This window comes from Myotis lucifugus, unplaced genomic scaffold (assembly GCF_000147115.1).
Source record: "Myotis lucifugus unplaced genomic scaffold, Myoluc2.0 scaffold_117, whole genome shotgun sequence".
In the NCBI taxonomy this organism is placed as follows: domain Eukaryota; kingdom Metazoa; phylum Chordata; class Mammalia; order Chiroptera; family Vespertilionidae; genus Myotis; species Myotis lucifugus.
Window position 1 is genome coordinate 3,366,981 of NW_005871165.1, and position 27,010 is coordinate 3,393,990.

A 27,010-nucleotide genomic window follows, 5' to 3' on the forward strand; every position below is an offset into this window, starting at 1 on the left:
CGTCCCATTGAGAAACAGCTCTTGAGGAAAAACCGTCAGGGGGAGCTTTGCAGAGGGGGTGGCCTGGCTTAAGGGGCGAAACGAACATTTGCTGGTTCTACCACCGGGTTTTCCTTGGATGGAAGGCCCTGCGAGAGGCAGGTCCCAAGGGCACGGACTCAGATGCGCACTTCTGCTTGGCCAGTGCAGTGGCTACACCCGTGCGTTTATAGCCATGCCATGCTCCTGCGAGACTGGGAGCTCTCGGAGGCCAGGACTATGGCTTTGTCTTTTCTTTGTCCCAGTGCCTGCTGGCAGGGAGCACAGGGCAATAATGATCCATGGTGTGTTCAGTGGGTTGAATCGGAGAGGTGCCTCTGGCCTTTGGGACCCAGGAATCTGCCCTCTGTAGGCCCCTAGAAATCATCCCCTTTCCAGCTGGGCTTGGAGAGTGGGAGGCAGCAGCTGCTGAAGAAGCCGGTCGGGAGGCAGAGGGGCTGGTGATGTTGCTCCAGCCCTACAGTCCCCACTGGAAAGCACCCTTTTGCAGCCGTGCTTGCGGAGTGCTGTGGGTTCCCGGCAGGATTTGTGAACCCGGTCCGGTGCAGGCACGTGCCCGATCTGGAGACGAGAGGGGCAGGGAGGCCTGCTGCTCCCCTTCCCCCTGTAGGCGTTGCAGGTAAATCCCACTGTGTTTGCAGCGTATAGGCGACCGGTGCCGGCTGTTACAGGCATCCAGGTAGCAGGTGTGGGTCTGACTCTGCTCGGGGCCTCCCTGGGGCAGCAGCCAGGCTCGGGGCAGGAAGTGGCAGATTCTGGGTCACTTGGCTGCTCTCGTTTGCCGCTGAGATTGTTCCTATAATCAAGGAACTTAGAATCGGAAGGCACATGAGGAGGTCATCCAGTTCAGCGCACAGCTTTCAGGCCAGAAAAGTGGCATCATTTCATGGACAAGTAGCAGAGGCCCAGAGTGACAGAGGGGCCCTCAGGTCATTCAGTGTGGCCCCTGTGAACTTCTCTTCTGTTTCCTGCCAGGATATGCTTCGGATGGTGGGGGGAGGGAGGTGCGTTTTCTGGGAGGTGAGGCCATTCTTGTCACTCAGGCATCTGAGGCCCGAGAGGGTCAGGCTTTATTCCTAGAGGGTCAGGCTTTATTCCTAGTGGCCTGCTAATGCAGGGAGGGTGGTGGGAAGACTTTGGGGTTCCTCGCGTTGAGGCCTGTCTGGCTAGCCCTGGGAGGCTGTTGGCCTGGGAAGCAAAGTAAGGTTGCCTAGCTTAGTCAGAGCGCGCCCAGGCTCCCCTCGCTAACCCCACATCTCAGAAATGCCTGGGATTTCTGGGGGCGAGAAGATAGTTTTGGGGTCGGTGCTGTGAGGCCTTATCTGGGTGAGAACTTCCTGATCATGGTGTAGAGACCCAGGCGTTTTGTTCCTGGATCCAGGGAAACTCATTTACAACATCCCAGAGGACTGCATGCCCTTGGCCGCTGTGGGCCACCCTGGGCTGTCACTGGGTGAGGTCCCAGACCACTTCTGCTTTCCCACCAGGAGGGCGTGCCCGAGGCCACGTGCCCTTTCTCATGAAATACTAACATCTCTACCAAACTCTTTGTTTGTTTCTTTCTGTAGAATTCCTATCTTTGTAGGAAATGTAAGAAAAATGTACAAGGCCCTGTGTTGTTGCTTACTTGTTTTCTCCTCCAAGTTTCAGATTCCATCCTCCCCCATCCGTGCCCGCCCTCAGGTGGCATTTGTGAGAATCGCCATCGGGGCACCGAGGTGGTTAAAGGTCCGTGTATCCTCCCACTGGCTGCAGAGAGCACAGCCGACGGACATTTAATAAAGAACCTTTCACCATAATCTCGTGTCTTTCCCTGTCCTCCGCCCCTCCGAGCCCAACAGGACCACCGATACGCAAACACCTGTGCACGCCAGCTTCGGTAATGCCAGTGCTGAGTGGATGGCAGGTGGCTGAGTGGCCCTGGGAGTCTAGCCTACGTTTTCTGTGTGTATGCGAGTTGAGTTGCTACTTGTGTGTTGCTTTGTGCCTTTTTTCTTTCCTCCAATCATGTTTCCTTCTTCCTTGTCTTTCCTTTTTTTTTAAAGTATGTGGCTACGCCCAGTGTGACGTAGTTCCTGTCTGCTTCTCCAACTTGCTGGGACAGTGAACGGTGGCTGCGATTGAGGGTGGACTTCAGTCACTCAGCCCACTCCCCTTCTCCTTGTTTTTGTCCAGTTGGCTGGACAGAGAGAACAAAGGCAAATGACCTCCCCTCCCCCATCTCCGAAACCGGCCAGGCAGTGGTTGCTGCGGTGGTTTTTCCTGGAACCATTTGTAAAAGTGTTTAAATGCTTGAAAGTCATTGGGGCTGACCAGGCCCATACAGTCCACTGTCTTAGCCTTTTGTCTTCTGGCCCCTGATGCCCGGTGGGCGCAGGCCGCGGCGAGCAGAGCCGCTGGGGCGGTGTTGACCAGCAGCTGTTGGAGTACAGTAGAGGGGTCGGGGGCTGGAGGGCAGGTCAAACAGCCTCTCATTTACCATGCTCCCTTTCACAGCCCCGGGAAACAGGAGCCCAGGCTGCCCTGAAAGGGCACTGTGTTTGTGCATTCAGGCCTTCCAGGACTTTTAGCAGAAGTGGGGTGGCGCCCTCGACCCAGAGGGGTCTATTCTGGACGTGCAGATGCCTGTGCAGGATGCAGCGGTACGCCTGCAGGGGCCCCTCCCTGGGTTTGTGTAGCATTCGTCTGTTTGGGGCAGCTCAAAGCTTGTCTTTACAACCAGGACCATCTGGTCATGCAGGTTGGGTGGGTGGGTGGGGGGCGGGCACTCTGTCTTGATCCTCTTACTTGATTGAAGCAAATGAGTCCTTTCTGCCTGATGTTCCTCCTGAGGGTCCAGTTGTCCTCACTTGGGCTGCGGTTGGGGGTAAAGAGGAGAGGGGTCCCCACTCTCCTCCCTCCTTCTCCTCTCTCCAAAGAGCAGTTTCATGGTCAGCGATGAACTTCTGGGTTCTTTGGCCCTTACAGCTGCCATTTCCTGGTCCTTCATCTCCCCGTGTTACCTTTCTGAGCCTTAGTTTGCCCATCTCTAAAATGGGGGCGGTGGTGACAGCACCTGCCTCTAACATACAGGTTTCTGGGAGGACTCGGTCAGGGAGCACATGAGCTTGGCTTGCACAGGATTCCTTTCCTTCCAGCTGATCAGGCCCTGGCCCCTTTGTGAGTCTGAGGAGCCAAACTGGGGACTCCACTTTGTGGTGCCCCTAATCTTCCTCCAGCCTCCCCTGGCTCTTGGGGTTCTTTGTACTTGTCACCCTCTGATCTGCATTATGTGGTAAAGGGAAGAGAAGTTTTCCAGAAGGACATTCAAAGGACTAATGTCGGAGGGCACAGAATGTACGAAGACACTCCTATACCACAGCACACCCCAAAACGGTCCTTTAAAAGAACATAAACAGCCCGGGGCCTGGCAACCTGGCTGACACCCTTCCCCGACTCACTGACTTCCGGCAGCCGAGACCCGGTGGGTGGTGAAGCCTCGTGTGTTTTTGTCTTCGCCCCCTAATTATATCTTCGAGACGATATTTTCAGAAGCGAAGATCAGGGCCACAGACTAGCAGTGGCACAGAAAGGTGAAATTCCAACCGATCCCACGTGGGCCGTCGCGAAGCCCTGGGCGGTTGCTGTGGGAGGTGATGGGAGTTGCTACCCCCAGCTCAGAGGGGCTGGTCTGCCTTTCGGCCTTTTGTCCTCCAGCTCCCCCCCGCCCCCCCCCCCCCTGCCCATCTTACCTGAGGGGCAGCCCTGCCCTTATCCTTGCCCGTCTTCCAGAGAGGCCGTTAATAAACAGTGGATGAGTAGAAGACCCCTGGAAGGACGCGAGTCCAGATAAGGATGGGGGAGCGTTGGCTTGAAGTGCAGAGTTAGTCTCAGAAGGTCTCTACCATGTACTCACCTCGGGCCCTTTCTGTGTCCTGGCCCAGCCGCTGGAAGCAGCCAGAGCCTGTACAGAGATGGGGAAGACGCAGTGAAGGGCGTTTTCCCTTTTAGCCAGCACTGATTTCTCTGCTGCCACGTTTCTCTGGGATTCTAGGAGGACCCGATTCCCACCATGTAACCCATGTCCATTTGTAGATGGCTTATAGCAAGGGCCTCACACTAGCTCTTCGGGCAGTATGTCATAGACAAGGATTGGTTCTGGGGGGTTTTTGCATTCTCAAGTGCTGCTTTTTCGTTCTGCATTTGAAATGGTGATGACATCGTTGGTTCAGATTTGGAGCCTTTCTCTGGTTAGTGTCTTTAATAGAGGCCCATAAAATTTTTTTTTGGACTCTGGTAACACAAAACCAAGTGATCCCACTGATACTCTGAGAGGTTGGTTCATTTCCCCGTTGGGATATTGGAACAAGCCACTGGGAAGGTTCGCTCGTTGGTGAGGGCTTGGGCTGCCCTGGGGATTGCAATGCTGTGGCTTTTCGGACACTGGCTTCTGGGGTCATTGGGAAACTTGGACATGCAGGTAACGGGAAGGAGGTGATGGCCTCCACAGAGAGCCATTGCTGCTCTGGAAGTTTCTGTGGGCTCAGGCATGGCTGCTAGTGGCCCACATGGCACTTTTGTGTCATTTAGAGAAGGCGCCCCTTCTTGTGGGAGCATGTGGCTCCTACCTGGCTGGGCCCAGGACCCATGACTGGTGAGCAGGATGGGGCTGGACTTCAGACCTGCTTGCCCCTCAGTCAGGTACACAGTGGTTAGAGAGGTCCTTAAAGCTGTTCCGGTGAGATTTTTTTTAAAGATTGTCTTTGTTGTTGTTGTTATTATTTTTTTAGAGAGAGGAAGGGAGGGGGGAGAGAGAAACATCGATGTGAGAGAAAAACATTAATCAGTTGTCTCCCGCATTGGCCCTGACCAGGGATCGAACCCGCGACCTTTTGGGTGGATGGGACGATGCTCCAACCAGCTGAGCACACGAGCCAGGGGCTGGTGAGATGTTTTGACCATCAGCTCACTGGGTGTCTGTGGGTGGAAGTGACAGTTTCCGAAGGCCAAGGCCTCCTGGCATCTGTTTCACTGCTCCCTCACCAGCCCGTGTGCTCCCGTGAGCCCAGAGCTCCCCAGAGCGCTTGCACCAGGCGGCAGGCTCAACTCCACGGAGGCGAGGGCCTCTCCATGCCGTCCTGCCCTCGCGAAAGCTGCCAGAAAATCAAGTGGAGTTTAGGGCATCTTTTCAGCGTAACTGTCTCTTGTGACCAGGGCCAAGAAAAGACAACAGGCAAGGGGCAGGGGTGGTGAGGGCGGACGGCAGCCACCGTCACTGCAGTCTTCAGGGTTGAGGTTGGAAAAAGCGCAGCCTCTTACGTATCCAGTTCCGTCTACACCAGTGATGGCGAACCTTTTGAGCTCGGCGTGTCAGCATTTTGAAAAACCCTAACTTAACTCTGGTGCCGTGTCACACATAGAAATGTTTTGATATTTGCAACCATAGTAAAACACAGACTTATATTTTTGATATTTATTTTATATATTTAAATGCCATTTAACAAAGAAAAATCAACCAAAAAAATGAGTTCGCGTGTCACCTCTGACACGCGTGTCATAGGTTCACCATCACTGGTCTACACAGATATGGAGCCGGGGGGAAAGAGACCCATTAACCAGGCAGAAGTCAGCCCTTTGCGAGAAAAGAAGAGCCGATTCTCCCCGCCCTTTTCTCATAGTTTTGCTCACCAGGGCTGGGGCTTTCTAAAGTAACTGCCTGGCCAAGGCCTGGGGGATGAGCGTGAACGCGAGGTCCCTTTAGCCTGAGCGCATTGGGATGCTGTTGACAAGACTCCGACGGCCCACGGTAAGTAGACCGGGGCCTGAGAAACATTTCCATTTAACTAATTATTATTCTTACTCCAACAGATTTGAAATCTATTTAACTTTCAGGGTCCCGAAGCCTTTTAAATGTTTCAAGTGTATTCTCTCTGATAGGTTACCTTTTCTCTCCCTGTAGGCTATAATTAGTGTCCTTTACACAAAATTGGCTTAGAATTGGATTTAGAGAAGATAAGAATCAAATTACTAGTATTTATCTTGTAAATTCCAAAAGATCTACTTAAGTCACTATATTTTTAAAAAAAAGGAGTTTAAAAGAAAAGTTTATTCTATGAAAAAGTAAATTCCTCATGGTCTAAGCATCGCAGAGACATTTTAGTATTAAAGCTGCAGACCTAAAATTGCCTTTTTTCTTGTCTCCGTTTTTATCTCCAATTGAACTTCTGAATCATCAGTTGCCAGGCTTTGGGTGGTGGAAAGCTGCGGTGGTGGTCTCGGCTTTCATTACATTTGCAGGGTGCATATTATCTGTTATTTCTGATTTGTGGTTAGACGTAAACTTCTAAACAGGCCTCTCTTAAAGATACGCATGCCGTTTTTCTCTTGGCGGTTTACATGAAGCTGTTGGGAGGTGGGGAAAACAGGCCTGTGGTCCCTGTATGCTTGCAGGTCCTAAAATGTCAGCCACAGGTCACCTGCTGCCTACGCAGTGAGGCCGGGCAGGTTTAAAGAAGGTTGCGTGAAAAAACACGCCTGTTTTTAACACTATTGGCTCACAAAGGTGCCAGGCAGTAACGGCCCATTCAGATCGCCATTAAGCTGGTCAGCTGCATTCCCTCTCCCCTACAAGCACTTCTGGTATTGAACTCAAAATTTGCGCCCTCCCCCCAACAAGAAAGGAAGTGGGGGCTTTGGGCCGCAGCCCCGTGTGGGGCAGGGGAGCCCTCACAGGCACTGCTGCGGCCACATACGCACTCTCTCTGTGTGGCTTTCTGCTTCAGCAACATTGCAGACATTACTTTTCCAACCTAATTCTGTGTGTGTGTTTTTTTCCTTTTTTGGGGTCTGATGAAGGTGTTAGATAAAAATGCAAGCAACGAATTGCTTTTAAAGGAACAAAAATATGTAGGGACTTGAGCAGGTAACTTACTCGTACCCCCATGTTCATAGCAGCATTATTCACAATCACAAAAAAAGTGGAAACCACCAATGTCCACTGACAGATGAATGGGTAGATAGAAATGTGATAAGTACATAGAATGGAATATTAATCAGCCTTAAAAAGGAATGAAATTCTGACGTACATACACTGCTATAGCATGGTTGGACCGACCTTGAAGGCATTATGCTGAGCGAAATAAGCCACACATGAGAGAGGTAAACATTGTATGGTTCCATTTATGCGAGGCACCTACACTTATATGAAGCAAATTCATAGAGAGAAAATAGAAGAGAGGTCACCAGGGGCTGGGGAGGGAAGGGGTGGGGAGTTGGTGTTTAATGGGTGCAGAATTTTGATGATGCAAAAGCTCTATGATGGATGATGTGAATGTACTTAATGCTGCTGAACTGTACACTTAAAAATGGTTAAAATAGCAAGTACGTTTTATGTTAGGTCTATTTTACCACTGAGAGCACTTTATGTTAATTGTGATACTGTTTGAGACAGATTTCTTGGAAAATACTTAGAACACTGTACTGTTGAAAACAACAACCCTTTGCTAAATTAAAAAACCTAGTTACCTCTATAGCCTTGAGTATCAGTCATCGACCTATCATTACCGTCACCTAGGTAAAGTCCTTTTCATCCGATGCTGCCTCTCAAGTGGTATGATTACATGTTGAGGCCCTGTGTGTTTTTAGCAATATGATTCTAGAACAGTGATGGCGAACCTATGACACGCGTGTCAGAGGTGACACGCGAACTCATTTTTTTGGTTGATTTTTCTTTGTTAAATGGCATTTAAATATATAAAATAAATATCAAAAATATAAGTCTTTGTTTTACTGTGGTTGCAAATATCAAAAAATTTCTATATGTGACACGGCACCAGAGATAAGTTAGGGTTTTTCAAAATGCTGACACGCCGAGCTCAAAAGGTTCGCCATCACTGTTCTAGAAAGTCTCCCCCTTTTTGGGTCTTGAGATCCTGTCTGGTTGACCTCTTCCTAGAGGGAAGTCAGGAAAATCTTCCACTCTGATGTTTATCCTACTTAAATAATTTCAAAAATGACTGCGGCTGCACAGCACAGGAGGTTTCAGTGAGGAGGGAAATTCATCGTCAGTTTGCAGAGTTTCTGAAAATGATTGGAGAGCGGTTGCTGTGTTCAGACTTGGTCCCTCGTGGTCAGGTTCCCAGAGGCTGATGGTCGCCGTCTGTGGTGGCCTGGCCCCTGCAGCTGGTGGCAGGCGTAGCCAGGGGTTCTGGGAGCTTCTGAACAGAAACCTTTTCAGCTCTTCTTCCTTCCTCATAGCTTGGCATTTATTTATTTATTTAAAAACTGTTTTTGAATCCTCACCCGAGGACATTTTTTTTCTGTTGATTTTTAGGGAGAGTGGGAGAGAGAGAGGGAACGACCGAGAGAAACATCGATGTGAGAGAAGCACATTGATTGGTTGCCTCCTGCACGCACCCCGACCAGGGCCCGGGCGGGGGAGGAGCCTGCAACTGCAGAAAGTGCCCTTGACCGGAATCGAACCCGGGACCCTTCGGTCCGCAGGCCGACACTCTATCCACTGAGCCAAACCAGCGAGGGCTTGGTTTTTATTTAAATGCGATTTAAAAAACTCCTAAGGACATTAAAAGCGAAACTCTATGCCCGAATAAGTTAGAATTTCAAGATGGAAATGTAAGTCCCGGAGCTGGAAGTTTCCTCTGCCTGGTGGTGGCATCGCCCCAGCAGCCTTGTCTGTGCTGCCGAGGGTTTAATGGGCAGCATCGGAAGGTATGGGGCTCCCCATATAGATAGTACCAGGCGTGTGGGCGCCTTGGCGCTGGTCCGCAAAAGCTTAACTTTGGCATTTCTAGGTCTAATTTTAAACTGACAACCTTTAACGCCAGACACGGAGCTTCTTTCCCACTTAATGTAGCTATACATCGATTGCTTTTAATTAGTGTTGGCTCTCTTGTGGTGTTTTGCAGCTTGGGATATATAAAAAGTCTGACTTAAATTTTTAAAAATAGGAGAGAAAAAAAAGCAAACTCTCAACATTCTCACGAGTCCCGCAGAAGCCAGCCAGCACGGGAGCTTTTAAAATTCTAACTTCCCTGTTCTCTTTATTTTTATCCGAGTCAGGTGGGCTGAGACATAAGTTGAAGAGTCCGATGTAACCCACAGAATAGATGGAGGTAATTTCCTTGTGCTGTTTTGGCAGAAATTAAACACGTGTATTTAAATAACGGCGGTGTTGAGGCGGACTTTTCATGGCGTCGAAGCAGTTGAGGATCCCTGCCAGAGTTAGGAGCTCTTGGCTGGGGAGAGGGAGGTGGGTCTGGCCTTTTCATCGGACAGTTTGCTCCTGCTCATTTGTGGTTTCCAGCCCAGAATTCTTCCTCGTTGCTTGCACATCGCCACCCTTGTGGGAAGCCTCCAGAATTCTCCAGTAAATATTTCAGGTATCCCGGGCCCCCCTCTCCTCTCCCTGCAGTAAATTACATATTAAAGTAGCCTGGTAACTGAGCACTGGTTGCTGCGAGATAAGGGCTGGGAAATCGATATGTTTGCCATGTGGCTGCTTGTTTATGACACCTGCCTCTGGAACAGTTGAGCAATGTTCTGTTTGTTAAGGCTGCGTTTCAGAAGCGTGTATCCTCCTGAAACAACGGTGATCTTACTGGGGAGAGAGGTGCTACAGCAGATATTGATTTTAGTTTTTCCGAGTGTGGGATTGCACTTCTGAACAGTGGTCTCAGCCTGGGATGCTGTTTCCCCTCGAGGAGGGGAGGTTGATGCTCCGAGACTCTGAATGTAGGCGTATCATAAATCTCTTTTACAATGTTTATGATGTGGTCAGTAAAAGAAGGCGTGTAGCTTATAATAAGGAAGTTGAGGTGTTGTTTAGATTGATCTCTTTTCCGGGTACCTGGCTCCCACCAAACTCCTGATCTTCCCTGATAAGTGCTTTTCCAACAACTACACAAAGCAATCAGAAACACAGCTGGTAAACAAGCATTTTGAACCGACGTCTCCAGTGGGGTTTTATTTTAACTAGTGGATGATACTATTGTCTTGGGACCCAGCCTGCTGGTGATTCACTGGTTAGAGCTGTGCAGTGTCAACTGGAGTGAGCGAGAGTGTGTGCTGAGCGAGTGTGTGTATGAGTATGGGTGTGTGTGTGTGTGTGTGTGTGTACGGGTGTGTGAATGAGAGCAAGTGTGAGTGTGTGTGATTGAGTGTGTGTGTGAGCAAGTATGTGATAGTGTGTGTCTGAGTATGGGTGTGAGAGTGTGTGTATGAGTGTGTGTGCGTGTGTGAGTGGGGGGTGAGGGGGCATGAGGTAGTCAGCTTTGGAGAGACCAGGGAGGCAGCTGATCCCCTTGGCTGTCCATTTTGGGAAAGAGCAGCAGCAATAGCCTTAGAGCAGCGATTTTCGTTCGTGTGCTGCAAGAACTGTTAAAACTGGCCGTACCTGGCTGTTCAGTGAGGGGCGCTGACCTCTTTCCCCTTCAGGGGTGGGCAAACTTTTTGACTCGAGGGCCACAATGGGTTCTTAAACTGGACCGGAGGGCCGGAACAAAAGCATGGATGGAGTGTTTGTGTGAACTAATATAAATTCAAAGTAAACATCATTACATAAAAGGGTACGGTCTTTTTTTTTTTTTAGTTTTATTCATTTCAAATGGGCCGAATCCGGCCCGCGGGCCGTAATTTGCCCACTGCTGCCTTAGATTGTCCAATTAGAAAATTACAACAGCCAGCAGGACAGTAACTGTCCTGTGTCAGTGAATCAGAATGATACCTTTTTGGTCAGTTTGGCCAACAATGGCATATAGTTTTTGGTGTGCCTCAGGATTTGAGTAATTAGTTTATGTGCCTCGAGATGGGAAGGCTGAAAGTCGCTGCCTTACATTCAGTAGTATGAAATAAATTTCCAAACACGTTTGGGTGTCGGTGTGAAACCTTGCTGTGCTGGTGTGCGTGGGGTGCTGGCGGCACACTCCCTCCGCGGAGTGTTTCTGCACCTTTCTGAGAAGTCTTCAGCTGCCCCCCCCCCCCCCCAATGTTCCGTGGCTTCAAATGGACTGACACATAAACAGTCAGTCGGCTTTGTTTGCCGAAAAGTGAGTTAAAGGTTTAAAGAGAAACATGAGCTTGCTTATTGGGCTGAGCTGGTGCCCTGCACTGGGATTCCTGTGAACTGGGGTGTCCATCTCTTAATGACACTGATCTATTCTGAGACCCGATTTTTGTTTGTGTGGCTTTTAACCCAGATTGCCGGGTTCTCCTTAATCACTAGGGGCAAAGTGTTGCTTTCCTTTCTGTTTCCCATGTGATGGTAAGGGGCTTATCCAACCATCAGTCTCTGCTCTGGCTCAGCCCAAGGTGACTCCAAATTGGACGGAGGTGGCTTGGAGGAGTGCTTGGTGAGTGGCGCCCCACCAGCCCAAACCCCAGGGGTGCTGGGGGTGGGGGTGGGGGGGCTGAAGCCGTGTCTCCGCAGCTGATTGAAAGGTTCATGATCAGGTTTTTCAAGTCGAAACATTGTTTTGCCCTCCCCAGCCCTTCTTCCCCAATAAGGTAGTAGGTGTGATTGTTGACTTATTTTGAGGAGGCTAGTGCATATTTGATATTTATTTAATGTTTGCGGTTCTGGCCTGGCTGAATGCTGAAAGTGTTTAAACCAAGACTGATTCAAGGTTTCATCCTGCTTGTCAGGGGGTATGGTTATAGCACAGTGTGCTAATTTGTGGCTATCAGCACGCTGGCCTCTTTCCTCTTGAGTTTACTCAGCTACAGACAGAAAAGGATGAGACTGCATGAGGATTTTAGTTTTCCCAGAGAGTTTTATCATCAAGCAATGGTGAGAACGGAAGTGACTGCTCTTTCTTTTCTTTTCTTTTCTTTTCTTTTTTATTTCAGAGAGGAAGGAGAGGGAGAGAGAGAAATATCAATGATGAGAGAGAATAGTTGATCAGCTGCCTCCTGCATGCCCCACACTGGGGATCGAGCCCACAACCTGGGCGTGTGCCCTGACCAGGAATCAAACTGTGATCTCTTGGTCCTGGTCCATAGGTTGACGCTCAATCACTGAGCCACGCTGGCTGGGCCTGCCCTTTCTGATAGATCCTTTTGGGAGATCAGGCATACTAGCTTTATGAAATTACTAGTGGCCCAGTGCACAAAATTTGTGCCTTGGAGGGGGGGTATCCTTCAGCCAGGCCTGCATCCTCTCCAATCTGGGACCCCTCGGAGGATATCCGACTGCCAGTTTAGGCCCAATCCAGCCTGCTTGCCCCCAACTGCCCCCCTTGCTGGCCTGCTCACCCCCAACTGCCCCCCCTGCCAGTCTGCTCGCCCCCAACTGCCCCCCCGCCGGCCTGCTCGCTCCCAACTGCCCCCCCCTGCTGGCCTGCTTGCCCCCTACTGCCCTCCCCTCCTGGCCTGATCGCTCCTAACTGCCTCTGCCTCGGCCCCACCACCATGGCTTTGTCCGGAAAGGTCTCCCCGATCTAATTAGCATATTACCCTTTCATTAGTATAGATTAACCTTTATAAGACTGAGATGATTATAAATGTAGACTGAGGCCAGACAACAGCTGTCAGATTCCTCACTTTGAAAGATCAAGTATTTATTGCTTTCACAGAACTTAATGCTGATGTGGGAATCTGGAAGGACTCCCAGGATAGTGAGAGACCTTAGTGTGGGTTTTTATTTTATTTTTACTTTTTTGTAAATCCTTACCTGAGGATATTTTTTCCATTGCTTTTTCAGAGAGAGCAGAGAGAGTGAAAAGAGAGAGACCCACAACCCAGGTACATGCCCTTGACTGGGAATTGAACTTCGGTGTGTGGGCCAACGCTCTAACCACTGAGCACACGGGCCAGGGCCCTAGCGAGCTTTTCAATGAGATATTCACGTCAGCAGCATCTCAGGCGATCCAGAGGGGGACCCTTACTTCGGGAACATTGCAAACCGGGTCTTTCGTTTTGTTTATTCTGGGCAGTGACCTCCTGTGAAGGCTGCGGAATAGTCACTCAGTTGTGGCCCTGCCCTCCCAGGACTCCCGTTCTCACTGGCGTCTGGGGCCGCAGAGGCGTGTTTCCTTTGGCTGGTCCAGTTGTCTGTTGAACCCGGTTTACTTGTGAGGTTCGTTGGCCACTTGTGCGACTGAAGAAAGGAACATGATGTGGTAGAAAGAGCCTTAATACGGAGTCAGGAGAGGCCCCGGTTGAGAGCTTGGCCGCTTTTTAAATTGTGTGTCCTTAGACGCGTCATGTCACTGACACATTCTGAGGCTCCTGTGGAAGGGGGCTGATGGGAAGTCACTTCTGAGGTGATTGCGAATGAATGAAAAGCATGTCGATCTCCTTGTTGTTATCATAGTGCCCAGTAAACATCGGTTTCCTCATCCTCCTTTCTCTTCTTGAGAGAAGAGGACCCGCTTTTATTTCTTTGTGTTTTTCACGTCACTGCCCACAATGGAGATACATCCCTGTGTCCGTGGCTCATTTTTATATACATCATGGTGGCGAGAAAGGAGTTGGTGGCACCCTGATGGGGGGGGGGGGCAGGCAGGGTTTGACCAGTGGCTTTTTATTGCTCTTCCTTATGAAACTGGGGCTGCCTCCGGGGCTAGAAACCCCCAGGTGGGCGTGTCTCTCCTTGCCTTGGACTCAGCAGCAGGGACCTCTTCCTTGGTTTCGGGGTGTCTGTGCAGCTGTGTGGGTCTCGGGAGCTTGCTGGGGTTGGCACTGAGCACCCCGATGCTGGTCTCCCTCTCCCTCACAGGCCTGAGGCGCGGCCGCAGCTGCCTCACCCTGCAGACTTGCTCTCAGTTGCGATTTCCCTTTCCTGGAAAAAAGAAACCCTTTCAAATACTTGGGGAAGGCATTCTTTAATGGGCTGGCGCATGGTTGGCAGCCCGGCTGGGGTTTGAATCTTCCTGGGGTTCGAGGCTCGCAACTGCTACTCCTGACACGCTCTTGCCTCTGGGGCGCGGGCTGGGCTGTCCTCGGGCTCCTTGGTGAACTGCTCGCTCCGGGGTTTTCAGGCGGAAGCTTGGTCGCTGATCATCACGCTCCTCGTCCCTCACAGCTGCAGTGAGAGCAGGTGGAGGGACGAGGCGGACTCGGATGCTCACATTTTCCCTTCTGGGTACTCCCTGGAAGTGAGCCAGTTGGGAAACGCCTGGGTCGTTGTTTCTGGGGTGATCTTGGCATATGTGGGAAGAGGGATGCTTCTGGCCGTAGCCCTGTGGCTGCTCCTCTATCCCTGAGGTGTGGTTGAGGAAGAGCTAAACAGTGATTTAATTGTTTATTGGGTACCTGGGGAATTTTACAGGCACAAGAGCCAAGGGCAGTTCTAGAAGAAAAGCCAGACTTGGAGCTTCTCCTGTGACTCCCTTCTTGGGCCTGAAGCCCTTGATGCTGCCTGACATTTACAATAGCCCGGACCCCCACAGCTCTTTCATTTCACACACTCATGTTAACAGATCCCGTCCAATGTGGGGGCCAAACCGTCATGTCTTGCTCCTCTCAGCTGCTGGGAACAGGAGAAGGTGTGATTCAGGCAGACCTACTGTACCAGGGATGCTGAAAGTGGAGCCCTGTGAAGCAGCACCTCAGCTGCATTGGGAGTTACTCCTGCTCGAGGCCGTAACACTGGGCTGTTGAGGCCAAAAGGTAGGCATCCAGAGAGCCTGGAGGTCATGAGAGCATTCTCTTGCCTCGAGGTCAGGCCCTGTGTTGAGGGAAGGAGACAGTAGACTGTGCAGGGAGGAAAATTGGATAATGCCTGGAATTCAGAAGCGGGGACCCCCCCCACAACAACTCACCCCCAGCCTGTGAGACCAAAGCACAGTTGCAGGGCACAGAGGGCAGGGCACAGCAGCCTGCGGTGGCTGAGATGCTGTTCAACACTCTTTGTTCTTTGTTAGGGTGCACCGTCGGCTGGCACTGAGGAGGCTGTTTTTGTTGTTTTTTTCTTCTTTTTAACTTTGGGACATAGAAGGCTCTACTTGCTTTGAGTTTTGGTGACCACATGCAACAGTCAGTGGAATCTTTCTTCTCTTTGCTTTCTCTGAACTTTCCAGAGAGTGAGACCCTGTCTCTCGGAGGATTAACTCCTCCTGCCCCCCCCCCCGCCCCCGTCGTTGGTGCTCCCCCACCCTGTGTCAGCATGGCAGCCTCTGTACACAGGATGTTTTCTCTAGCGCTTATCAGATGGCTTAGGAGATGCTGGGCGGAGATAGAGGTAACGTTTAACCATCCTGAATTCCTTTCAAGAGTAGGGGCCCGAGATGAACTCAGCCACAGAACAGAGGGAGGGTTTGGCTGGAGCAAACGATGCTGGTTCTTCCTATCTCAAAGGGAGGTGTGGGCGCCTGTGGTGGGGTGGCACCGAGAGCTTCACTTCGGGGCTTACTTACCCCCCCCCCCACCCGACACCAGTGTGTGGGTTTGGAGCCTGCGGAATCAAAGAGAAAGTTAATAAACGATTCCTTCTTGTGTGGGGGCTGAATAATTGAATTTGTGGGATAGCCAGGCCAGCTTCTTCTCTCTTCTCATCCTCCTTTCCCTTCGGACCAGCATTTCGGTCAAGGTGCTCAGTTTGAGCCCATTTGCCAAGGGTGCTCAGGGGTGGGCGCCGACACCAGACTGGGCGCCGCTGCAGCTGCGCGAGCCCTTCTCTGCCCTGACGCACTTTCAGCGGTTCTCAACCTGTGGGTCGCGAATAATGAAAATACATCCTGCATAGCAGATATTTACATTACGATTCATAACAGTAGCAAAATTACAGTTATGAAGGAGCAACAAAAATAATTTTATGGTTGGGGGTCACCACAACATGAGGAACTGTATTAAAGGGTCGCGGCATTAGGAAGGTTGAGAACCACTGGCGGTGGTTTGTATTTCCTGTCTTATCCCAGGTTGAACACGCATAGAAAACTGGCAACTAACCATGTTCTACTTTGCAGCCCCACGAGAGTTCCTCCTTTGAAGGTAGAAATGATGGCACCGAAGCAGAGAGTGGCTTAGCCTGGCTTTGGGAGCAAACAGCAGGTATGGCTGGCCTGCAGACGCGGCTACGAGCTGGGAAGAAAGCCACCAGCCTTCACGGCCAGCCCCCGAGACATAAGCATCCCTCACTCGCCCTGGGCCTGGCCATCCTGCTGTGCTTTCTCTCCCTACCTCTCCCTGCCCCAATGAGGGAACAGACAGAACAGTACCCGGGAACACCCAGCAGGCAGCACCGTTACTGGGGTGAAGGGTGAGCGGGGTTGGGGTTGGTGCTGTTCAGCCCAGAGGTAGGAGACCTTGTGGCCTGGGAGCAACGCAGTGTGGAATTCAGCCCATTTGGCCTCCAAGACAGAGAACACCGTTCTAGCTTCTGCATCACGTCTCCGTTGAAAAGCCATTCTGTTGAATGGACATGGATGACTTCATGCTTTCCTTCTCGCTGATGCCAAAGAGAAAGGCGGTGCCTCTTGTCATTGGAACGTTCTGGTCAGGGCACCGGGGTAAGCTCAGCCTCTGAGGGTGGCAGGATGGAGTCTGCTTGGGCATCAGAAGGGGCGTTTGTCATTCCCGTTTCCCCTGAGCTCAGGTTGGTTGTCACCTGGGGAGCTAGCAACCTTCCCTGTCGCCATGCACCCATCCAGGGAAGACACATCTGTCAAAAATGAGGCTAGTTGGTGTTTTGGCACCTGCTAGGTTGGACATAGTGGTATATTTAGGAAGCTCCTCCTGATAACCAATCTCAGTTTCTCTTGTAATCAGAATATTCTCGGATTCTTACGATAAACCTGTGAGCTGAGGCTGGCTGCACAGCCCTGAACTCTGAAGAGGTGCGGGAGCTATTTAGGTTTCATTCAGGCTCAGATCTGGCCTCTCCGGGGCTCCCTTGTTTGTTTATAAACCGGCTTCAATGAGGCCTTTTCCTCCTCTCCTGCCCTCTCCGCCTCTTACCCTGACAGCCTCAGAGGTAAACTTAGAAGACAAATCCTTCTCAAACTGCCGCCGAGGGTGCCATAAAAGAGACATGGGGACAGTGGTGCCGGGATCCTTGTCTTTGCTCTGTGTTAACACAGAGGGATGGGGTAGCCCACATCACCCTGGGAAGGCAGTTTTTCTTCGTTTAGCTTTTAATTGCTTTCTCTCACTTTTATGTATAAAAGATTGTCCATTTAATTAACTCAGGAATGCAATTTCAAAAACACTAATGCTTTACACATGATGGCTTTTAAAATAAGAGTAGCATTCTAGCATTGCATAATGTTTCCCGTTCCCCTTGCTCTCTCCCTTCTCCACCCACCCCTCCACTCTGTGTTACCCTTTCACCGCGGAGGGGTGTTGGGAGGAGAAGGCTGGTCTGGAGGGGCCATCGGCCCCCACTTGCCCCTGAGTACTCAACAGCGACACGGCCGCCGCTCCTTTTGAAATGTCCTGTGTCGTCGGTGAAGAGAAAGGGCTCGCCCGTTTGCCTTGGCTTGATTCATGGCTAATTCTACCCTCTTGTGAGGTCACCGGGCCCCTCCAAAAAGACCAGGATGCCCTGGCAGGGTGGCTCAGTTGGTTGTAGCGTTGTCCTGTGCACCGAAAGGTTGCTGGTTTGACTCCCAGTTGGGGCATGTACAGGAGGCAACTGACCGGTCTTTCTTTCTTTCTCTCTCCCTCTCTCAAATCAATAAACATACCCTCAGGTGAGGACAGGAAAAAAACCAAAGATCATTATGATGGCTTTTATAGGAAAAAGGAAAGAAAACCCTAACACTTGGCCCCGACTCCTTGGCCTGAGGGTTGATGATTTCACCACCTTCTCTTTTCTGAGGGAAAAGAAACCCAGCTCTTTCTCACCCCTTGTTATTCCATCGCCACCACCAGAAATGTGAATTCCTCGTGTCTTTGGTCTGTCTGCTGCTCTGTTGGAGGTTCTGAGAGCCAGAATTTTACCCTTCAGACCAGCCCTGCTAGCCGAGTCCCCAGGAGACGGGTTTTTGAAAGGGAGGTTGTCTTGACAAGTTTTATCAACACCAGTGGGCGTGGGGAGGGGCAGGAGCACACACAGAAGGAGACACACGTGTGTTATGGTGCAGGGACTTGGAGATGAGATAAGCATGGCGCCCCCGAGGGCCAGTGACCTCTCACTGCCTCGAGGTCGGAGCGGGGATGAGCTCGCTCACGGGGCGGTGGTTAGCCTGTACGCCTGCTCCCTTCGTGGATTGTCTCTGGTGGATTATGATCGGGTCTTGGGAGGGACCCGGGAGTCACGTGACTTGCTCACCGGCCTGGAAGCCTGCTTGCGTGCCCCTCATATTTTGTTTCTGGTGATGTCCGGGGAAGAGCTTTCAGACCTCGCCGCACGCACTATAAAACACTTTCCGTTTAGATCAGACTTAATTCTCTCGATTCACCTGCTTTCTCAGGCTCCGGCCTCCCTGGCGATGAAGCACTCGGCCGTTTGGAGTGAACATCCAGTGAGTCGCCGAGGGTTTGCCTGTCTTTCGGTGCAGGTCACTCTTCAAAGGGATCCTCGCTCCCATGGTGTCTCTTCTCCAAAGGGCACGAGTTCTGAGCCTCCCGAAGTGATGGCGGAGCTAAAGTTCCCACCCGGGAAAACCGTTGTATAGAAGTGACCAGTTCCAGAAGTGATGGGACGGCTCCTTCCCTGCGGGTGGGTGTGTACGCTGTTTCTCAGCCGCCTGATGTGGGTACACGCGCATCTGGGGAGGAGCGTGTGCTCTCCATTCTGCGCCGTGTTGGTAAGAATGACCTGGGAGGCGGATGTTTCCCAACAGGCACAGAGCTAGCGGGAACGGCTGGAGTTCGGGGACAGTGTGCAGTACAGCACTTTTTTGTTTGTTTGTTTTGTTTTCTGTTCTATTTAGGGAGAGAGATTTTCAAATTAACCTGGAATGAATAGAGAAGATAGCAGGAGAGGTGGGTGTAGGTTTTTAAAAATCTGCCTTCCTGGAAATGGGATCCCTCTTCCACTCTCACTTTGTTGGTATTATTGCCATCATCGCTTTATTCTTCGGAAGCAACCGTTGTAGAAGACGCTGCCAGGGTTTTGAGTGCTGCTGTGAGGAGAGGTTGATGGGGACCATACGGCTTCATCATTCATTAATTCCTGGGTTCATTCAGTGAGCTGTTTAAGCTCCTGTGTGTGAGACGGCAGCCGGATGGTCTTTTGGTGCAAGCGTCGGCGCCGAGACCCCAGGCTGGCACAGGGCACGGAGCAGCTGAGCGTGCTAAAGGTTCGCTGCCATTAGCAAGCGGCCTCGAGTCTGGCACGAAGGAGCTGGAACACCTATGGTCTCCAGCCTCTTGGGAATCTTTTTCCTTGTCTTCCCCCCTTGTCGTAAGAAGCCCAGCGTGAATTGGTCAGTCAGCTTCCGTTACAGACAAGCGCTTGGTCACAGTTTCTGACCTGAGGGTAGAATTGATGTCCCTGTGCTTGCGCGTGGCTGTCCGAAGTCACGGCTCTCTGGCTTCTGTTCTGGAAGGACTTCTCTTTAACATCACGGGGAAACTTTGAGCTCTTCTTCCTCCCTTCCTCTCCCCCTTCCCCACTGAACTCTCTAAAAGACACCTAAGCGGTCAGGGAAATGCCAGCAGGAGCTGATGAGGTAGATGGTGGTGGCCAAGTTCTTTAGGCGTGGGGTCGGTGCCTCCTGTGGGTGTGGCAGGCTCTGAGCCCAGCGTTGGTACACATGACGTCATTCAATCCCCATGACAGGCCTTTGGCATCCTGGTGTTAGAGATGAGAGGCCTCATTTGGACGCAGGAGAAGTTCAAAGAGGTTTGCTATTTAGCCCCTGCTTTTGTGTTGGGAGCTGGGAATCAAACCCAGGGCTCTTACCACCTTCGTGGATTTCCTCTGAGTGTTGGGATAGACTGGCTTCAGCGTTGATGGGTAGACAAGGGCACCCAGACAGAACTGGCTCCACCAGGCTCCGGTTATGGCTACCTCCAGCATCTGCTTCTTCAGGGGCTCAGTCCCATTTGGGGGCTGGAGGTGGGGCACACGGGGCCCTAACCCACGACAGACTTAGTTGAGCCAAGACCTGGCACTTGGGAGGGGTGGCTTTGGGAGGAGCGAGGTGGAGGGGGCCTATGGGGCACCTCCCCGTCACTGAGGCGTTGGTGTCACTGAGACGTTGCTTCTTGACCGGGACGCCTGTTGGCCTCTGGGTAGCTCTTCATTTGAATGTGGCAGTTGCCTAAGGCACCTTGTTCCAGGGCGACTAGCCTGGAAGACGCTGGTTCCCCAGGAGTAATAGCTGGTCTGTGGTTGGTTCCTTGCCAGATCTTTGGCTGGACAGACAGTGTCTGCCACCCTGACCCTTGAAGCCAGGCCCTGTCCCCCACGCCCTGGTGCCGCTCACTCTTGGAGAGACTGGAGGTTGATGGAGTTCCCTAGGCCGGAGTTGGGAGCATAGGGAGGCCCAGATGCTTTGCATGGGTTTTCCATTGCCCTGATCAGGAATGTGTTCCCTTAGGACGGGTTACGGCCTGGAAGTGAGCCTGATGTAAACATCCTTGCAGAGGCCACTCCCCTTAATAGAATAGAAGTGGTTTGAGGATGAGTGGGCTTGGAGGTGGGGCAGGGAAGAAAGAGACAGATGGAGGGGAGAGATTTAGCGATTAAATTCAGACACGGGGGGTGGGCGGAGGTTGGATGATATGGGCCTGTTCTCCCAGTGGGGTCTCAGGCAGGTGCAGGACAGGGACTCGCTTCTGGAGTTGGTGTAGTGCAGACCGGCTGGTTCTGTTAGACAGTGTGATTTATTGAGCAGCTGGACGAGCGGAGAGGGAAACTGAGGTGTTCAGGAAGAGCCAGGACTTGGGGAAGAGCTGGTGCGGGCCGCACGAGGACTTCTGGGGCGTGCCTACTAATTCAAGCACTTCAGGGACCTTCAGCATCATAGTAAAAACTGTACCACTTTGGCACACGATGTTCTGAGGAAACTAGACTCCTTTTCTTCTCCTTTGAGGGAGGGGCTCGGGGGTTCTGGGAGAATCTGGGTATTCACCCACACCCTAAGGTGGAAGGATGGCCAGAGTGGCCTTCTGCAGCAACCTGTGTGTATACCCCTCCCTCCTTGCCAAAGCAGTACTCCGGGGTCACCCAGGGTAAGTTCCCCGTGGCTAATCTGCCCTGGGTAGTCTTCTGTTTGGTAGGGAGTTTAGGCACACTCCAGGCAAAGCCACAGCAACCACTCCTGCCTGGCTAGTCAACTTTCAGGGCTTTGGTGTGAAGCTGGTTTAACAGCATTGGCAGGGCTGCAGGGACTGGCCTGTGGTTTCACTGGTGAGGGTTCCAGGATTGGGGGTCCGGCATCAGGGGAGACCACAGCACGAACCTTCCTATTCTGGCATCTCAGAATCTCGGTGCTGGAGTGTGCGGAGGAGAGGGAAGGTGTAAACAATTTAGTTCGCCTTCAGAATGTGGGATCTAATCTAAGCATGATTAAGCGGATCTGATTTTATAGATTGGAATTTCTAAGTGATAGAAACTGATACGGTTAATGTGAAATATTAACTTAATAAAAAGCCTCATTACCTGATGCTGAAGGGTAGAGGGAAGGAAAAAAGATTCTTGGTAATGTGTCTGATCTTTTGGAAATGAAGTCGGGTTAAAGTTTTCTTGGTAAAAACGGAATTCTTTGATCTTGTTTTTGCACATGCTGTGCTTAAATATTAACACCAATTGAGCAAATTGCCTTTTAACTGCCTTTATTTGCTTTCATTAACAGTATAATTTAAAAGCTTAAGAATTTGCATGGAACCTGTTGTGCATGTTGGGGGGAGGGACTATTCATAAATTAATTAATCGTGAGAACATTTTCTTTAAGGCAGGTCATGAAACCCGAGCATGGTTTCTGGAAAGCGATGACATGTTTTTGCTGTTTCTTGGGGACTTGATGTACTTTTGGCTTAGAGATGTGTGTGTGTGTGTGTGTGTGTGTGTGTGTGTGTGTGTAGTAACTTGGCTGGATCAGGAAAAATGTTAATGACTGGTCATGTTTTAAGTTGGGTGAGCCTAATTACACTGTAGTTTCCAGAGAGCTAAAGGCAATACCATTGGTAGTTAAGCACTAGTCTCAAAATTAAAAACAACCTATTTAATTGGCTGTGCTCCTTAAACTGTTTATCTCCTCCCTCTCCATCTCTGACCCACCCACCCCACCCCCTTCCCTCTCCCTTTCATTTCTACACCAGCAGGGAGTGGACAGAGAGAGCGAAACTGGCCGGCACTGCTAACCACAAGGTTGTCCTTCCAGTGTGTGACATTAACTGCATTGTCCTCTCACGAAATGACTCTAAACATGTGAAAAGTTTCCAGAATGATTTCATTGAAATCATTTGCTTCCTTCTGCACAGATGTTTTTGTGGTTTAGAACCTCAGCCAAGGCAAACATTATGAATGAGCTAGAGACCACCGTGTCCTATGAAGGCCTGGAGGCTCCTCGGGGAGTGATTTTACACGCGCTGTTCTGACGCCTCTGTTTTGACAGCACTCAGCCCTTCCTTCTCCTTCGGCTCCCTGTCCGGTGCTATTGGTTTGTTGTGGGTGGTTTTCCTAATTAATTTAATCTGTGGTCTAGGTTTTCAGGGCTCACAGATGCCAGATGCTGAATTTATTTATCTCTAGTGTTTTTGTTGGCTACTGTTGAGACACATTTTTCCTCTTCCCTTTTTACTCTCTCTTCCTTTTGGAAGCTTCCAGACCTACTTCAATGAAGAAAGAATCTCTCTTGTGAGCATTTGTCACGTGTGTTTTCTTGGGTGTGTCTGGGGAGAAATACAGATTTTAAATAATATACTTTATTTTAAATATATTTTTATTGATTTCAGAGAGGAAGGTAGAGGGAGAGAGATAGAAACACCAATGATGAGAATCATTGATTGGCTGCTTCCTGCATGCCCCGCACTGGGGATCCAGCCCATAACCCTGGGCATGTGCCCTTGACTGGAATCGAACCTGGGACCCTTCAGTCTGCAGGCCGGACTTCTCTATCCATTGAACAAACTCAGCTAGGGCAATATAATATATATTTTTAAAAGTCATTACAAAACCCAAAGTATATAGAGGAAAAGATGGATAAGCTTGACTACATAAAAAATTTCAAACATTTTGCCTGCTTTTCTATTGGAGTTTTGTTTTTTCCTTATATGTTTTTTGGTTCTCTTTCTATATAAATCAGAAATGTTAATTCTTTACCTACTGAATGCATAGAAAGTATTTTTCCCAGGCTATCATTTGTCCTGTAATTCTGATTATGGTTCTTATTTTATAATTTATTTGAAATTATATCATGTTTTCATCACATTTTATAGTTTATTTAATTTTAAAATGTCACAGTGATATCTGTAGAATGGATGGCATAAAGCCTTTAATGGTCGTGTTTTACAGTTTGAATTTGGGAAGAGTATTCAGAAAATTGAGAGAGAGGGAGTGAGAGGAAAGAGTAAGAATTAATGAATGATGTTTTAGAAAAAAGATTGGTTCCCCCTCCCTCCGGTAAAGAAGTGCACTGTCTTCTGAGGACCTGTCTCTTCCTCTAAGGGGATTGTGCTCTGGTGCTTTACATGCACTTGCAGCACTAAGACTTGCTATTCTGAAGAGACCCTACGAGAGTTATCTGGTCACAGAAGGCAGCCTCATCCTGTTCTTGCTCTAGTCCTCCCCAGCCTTTAAGACCCAGTTACATGAAAACTCCATAAAGCCATCTCTGTTTCCATACACTTCATTTTCTCCTCTCAAAGCGTCCTAGCTCATGGCAGAAATACTTTTGCATATCTAACCTTCCTTCTTTGAGAGCAAAGACCTTACTGTCTTACTCTTCTTTGAATTCTGAACTGTCTGTAGCAGTCAGTGTATAATAATCATTTATGAATGGGTAGTATGCCAATCAGATCAACTCTCACCCATTCTTATTCTCTATACATTCTTCTGAGACCACTGCATCCTTCAAAAGAGGTATTTGGGGCCTTGATGTCCAACATTGCATGTATTTGCATAAATAAGGTTGACTTAGAGATATTAGAAACTGGATGGAGTTCTGGGAAGAACAAAGGAGAGAAAACCAGGGAAGAAGGAATGCCAGAGCTGCTAGGATATTCCAATATAAAACGCATTTGATCATGACCTTTTCCCCAGAGGTGAGTTGGTGGCAGCTTATTCAACAGATACTTACTGAATACCTGACAAGTGTTTTGCTTTGAGTGAGTTGATGTAGCACAGATACAAATAAATCATGGTCTTTACTCCTGTGAAGTAGTATTCCATAGTTTGGGATTTGTTCAGGAAATGGGACTTAAAAAATACAGACATTCTGTGAATGATCCTTCCATGCTATCCCTCATTCTATTTTGATGACCTATCCTCTCTTTTCCTGTCTAAATGAAGCTGGTGGGGCTTGACTTTTCCAAGACCAACTCTATTGAGCTTATGGGGGGACAGCCACGAGTTAGTTCTTTAGCCATCTCATTAGTCTTCAGCTGAAATGTGGCATTTCTTCCTTTATTTGTGTGTATTCACTTATTCAGTCAGCCATTCAACACAAAGTTGTTCAATCAGTCTTGTCTATCTTAGTCAAGTTTTAAGTACGTAAGCTCCCACTATTCTTCTATTATAATGACGATTTATTAGTGGAAATAATGGATGACAGGGATAAAATTGTTACTGGAAACCTCAGCCCATGGGCTGTCTTGTAAACTCCAGGTGATTCAGTAGAAACAGTACTAATTCTGTTTCCATGACATATCTTTAGGAAATAAGTAGAAATACTGGTTTCTTCTCTTAGGGGTCTAGAATAGCCTGATGTTCTAATTTGAGATGATTTCTGGGGAATGTGTCACTGATTCTCAGCACAATAACTGCACAAGGTAGGGACCAGTAAGTGCTGAAACAGAATAATGGATGAAGACCGGAGGTAGGTCTTGATGAGAGCAGTTACTTTGGGGCAAGGGTATGGCCGGGAATCTGATTGGGGAGGTGCACACCGGGGGCTGCAGTGTGTATGGGTGGTTTGTTGTAATATTTTTAGACCTTTTGAATAGCTAAACCATTTTTTAAATTTCTCACTATTTTCCCACCTGGTTGATTGCTGCTGGTCCAGCCTGAGCACTACAGAGGGAGCATATTTAAGCTGTAGTGTTTGTGAAAAAAACGTTTGCTTCAGTTCTTAAGAGTCCTTTCTGGGAAAGAACATACCATATTTTTTATAAGATGCCCTCCATGTATCAGACACCCCCCACTTTTCCAACCCAAAATGAAGAAATCAATATTTTAAACATTTTGCTGGTTTTCCTCTCAAGGCTTCTTATTTTTTGGCTTCTTAAGGAGTTGTTCTTCTTGTTTTCTCCACTGTCCGATCCTACACTCAGTGGGAGGAGGTCCACATTGTCTCTCTGCAGCTCTATTTCCATGCTCTTTTGCAAAGCTGATTACATTCAGTTTGAATTTAGCAGAGTAAGACAATCACTTACTGGTATTTATCTTTTTATGTTTTGACATCTTTATGGGCTCAAAATGCTCTGGTCCCTGTTGCATCTGAGCACCCTCCACCTCCAATTACAGAATCAGTTGACGTCAGTAACCATAAAGCCCGTGATTGGAGGAAGCCTGTTTGACAAGGGATGGGCAGCTACGCACCTACGAGGCTCCCTCCTCAGCTGACTTCCATGTATAAGACGCCACTCGATTTTCAGTCTAACAATTTTAGAAAAAAAAATAGCGTCCTATACATGGAAAAATACGGTAGGTTACTTCTTAGTACCTGGGACAGAGATCAGGGTGGAAGGTGAGGTGGTCCCTGGAATGCCAGTCCTGAGGCCTCTTTTCCTCCTTCGGTGGTCCCTGGAGGCGTGGGTGTGGGAGGGTGGGTGTTGCTGCAGCCTGTGGGCTCATTTCATTGCTCTGTCTGCATCTGAGGAGCTGCGGTGTTCCCTCTGGGAAGGCCCTTCTAGGGAAAGGAGCAGTCGCTTTCATATGTGGGTGTGACCAGGGCCGGGAGAATGTGCGTCCTCCAGCACAATTTAAAGTGTTTGGGGTCTGTAGTCTCTCCAGAGGTCAAAGGTGAGACAGACTTTTTGCTGGGGTTGTTTTCCTCCGGACTCTTTTCCTTTTTTTCACTCCCTTTCTTGTTATCTCCACTTCCAAACACCAGCTTTGATGTCTTTTGTTGGGACTTCAAGAAGACTCTTAGCACATGGGCAGGTGTTGGTTTTAGTGAGCAGGCGAGAGTCCTGCATTCTTCCAGGGGAGCGAGTGGTCCCACATTCCTTCCTGGCCTCTTCCCCTCATTCAGTGGGAGCAGGAGTCCCCGATGCCAGTGCCGACCTCTGGGTGGGGTGGTGGGTGTGCACCAGGACTTTCTCCCCGTCTTTTTAAAGCCTGTCTAGGGATCTGTCTTCCTTCAGAGCGCCTGAAGAGAGGTTGTCTAACAGCCGCATGTTAAGGTTTCATTAATCAAAGACACTTCCACTGCCCCTTTACAGAAACACAACTGCTTCGGCTGTCCTCTGCTGACCGCCTGCTAATTTATCTTTCCTGGAGGAGGGAGGGGAGAGGGACAGAGGGGCAGGCCGCTGCTCTAAGGAATGATCGCCACGCCTGCCCCCTAGCATCATGTGTGTGTTCCCATGTTGCCTTTCACGGTTTGCTCTGAGTGGTGGGCTGCAGGCTGCACCCTGCCCTGGTCTGTCCACCCAACAGGGGATTAAAACTACTGACAATAGCCACCGGACATGGTTTACCTGGCCTCCTCTTTTTGTTTGCTGAGAAAATTTCCACTTCTAACTTCCATCCCCAAGGTTTGCTGAAATCTGGGGCAGAAAGTGCTAGAAGAAAGAAATGAGTATGGCTGCATGTGTTTGAGTGTGTTTAATGGACATTCTAGGTGAAGTGAGGGGTGATGGGGACATTAATACCTGGGAACCAGTGACCTGAAATGATCAGTCTTCCTTTTCAGCTTTGCCGAACTTCTCATTCTTAGGTTGGAATCTGACCTTCTGTAACCCTCAGCTCAGAAGATATTTG

At 49.6% G+C, this 27,010-nt stretch overlaps 1 protein-coding gene across 1 annotated transcript in view; it reads left to right on the forward strand.

The window, feature by feature from the left end:
* ZBTB16 (zinc finger and BTB domain containing 16) overlaps nt 1-27,010 on the forward strand; it is a 179,416-nt gene that overhangs the window by 26,952 nt on the left and 125,454 nt on the right. The window lies entirely within an intron of this gene.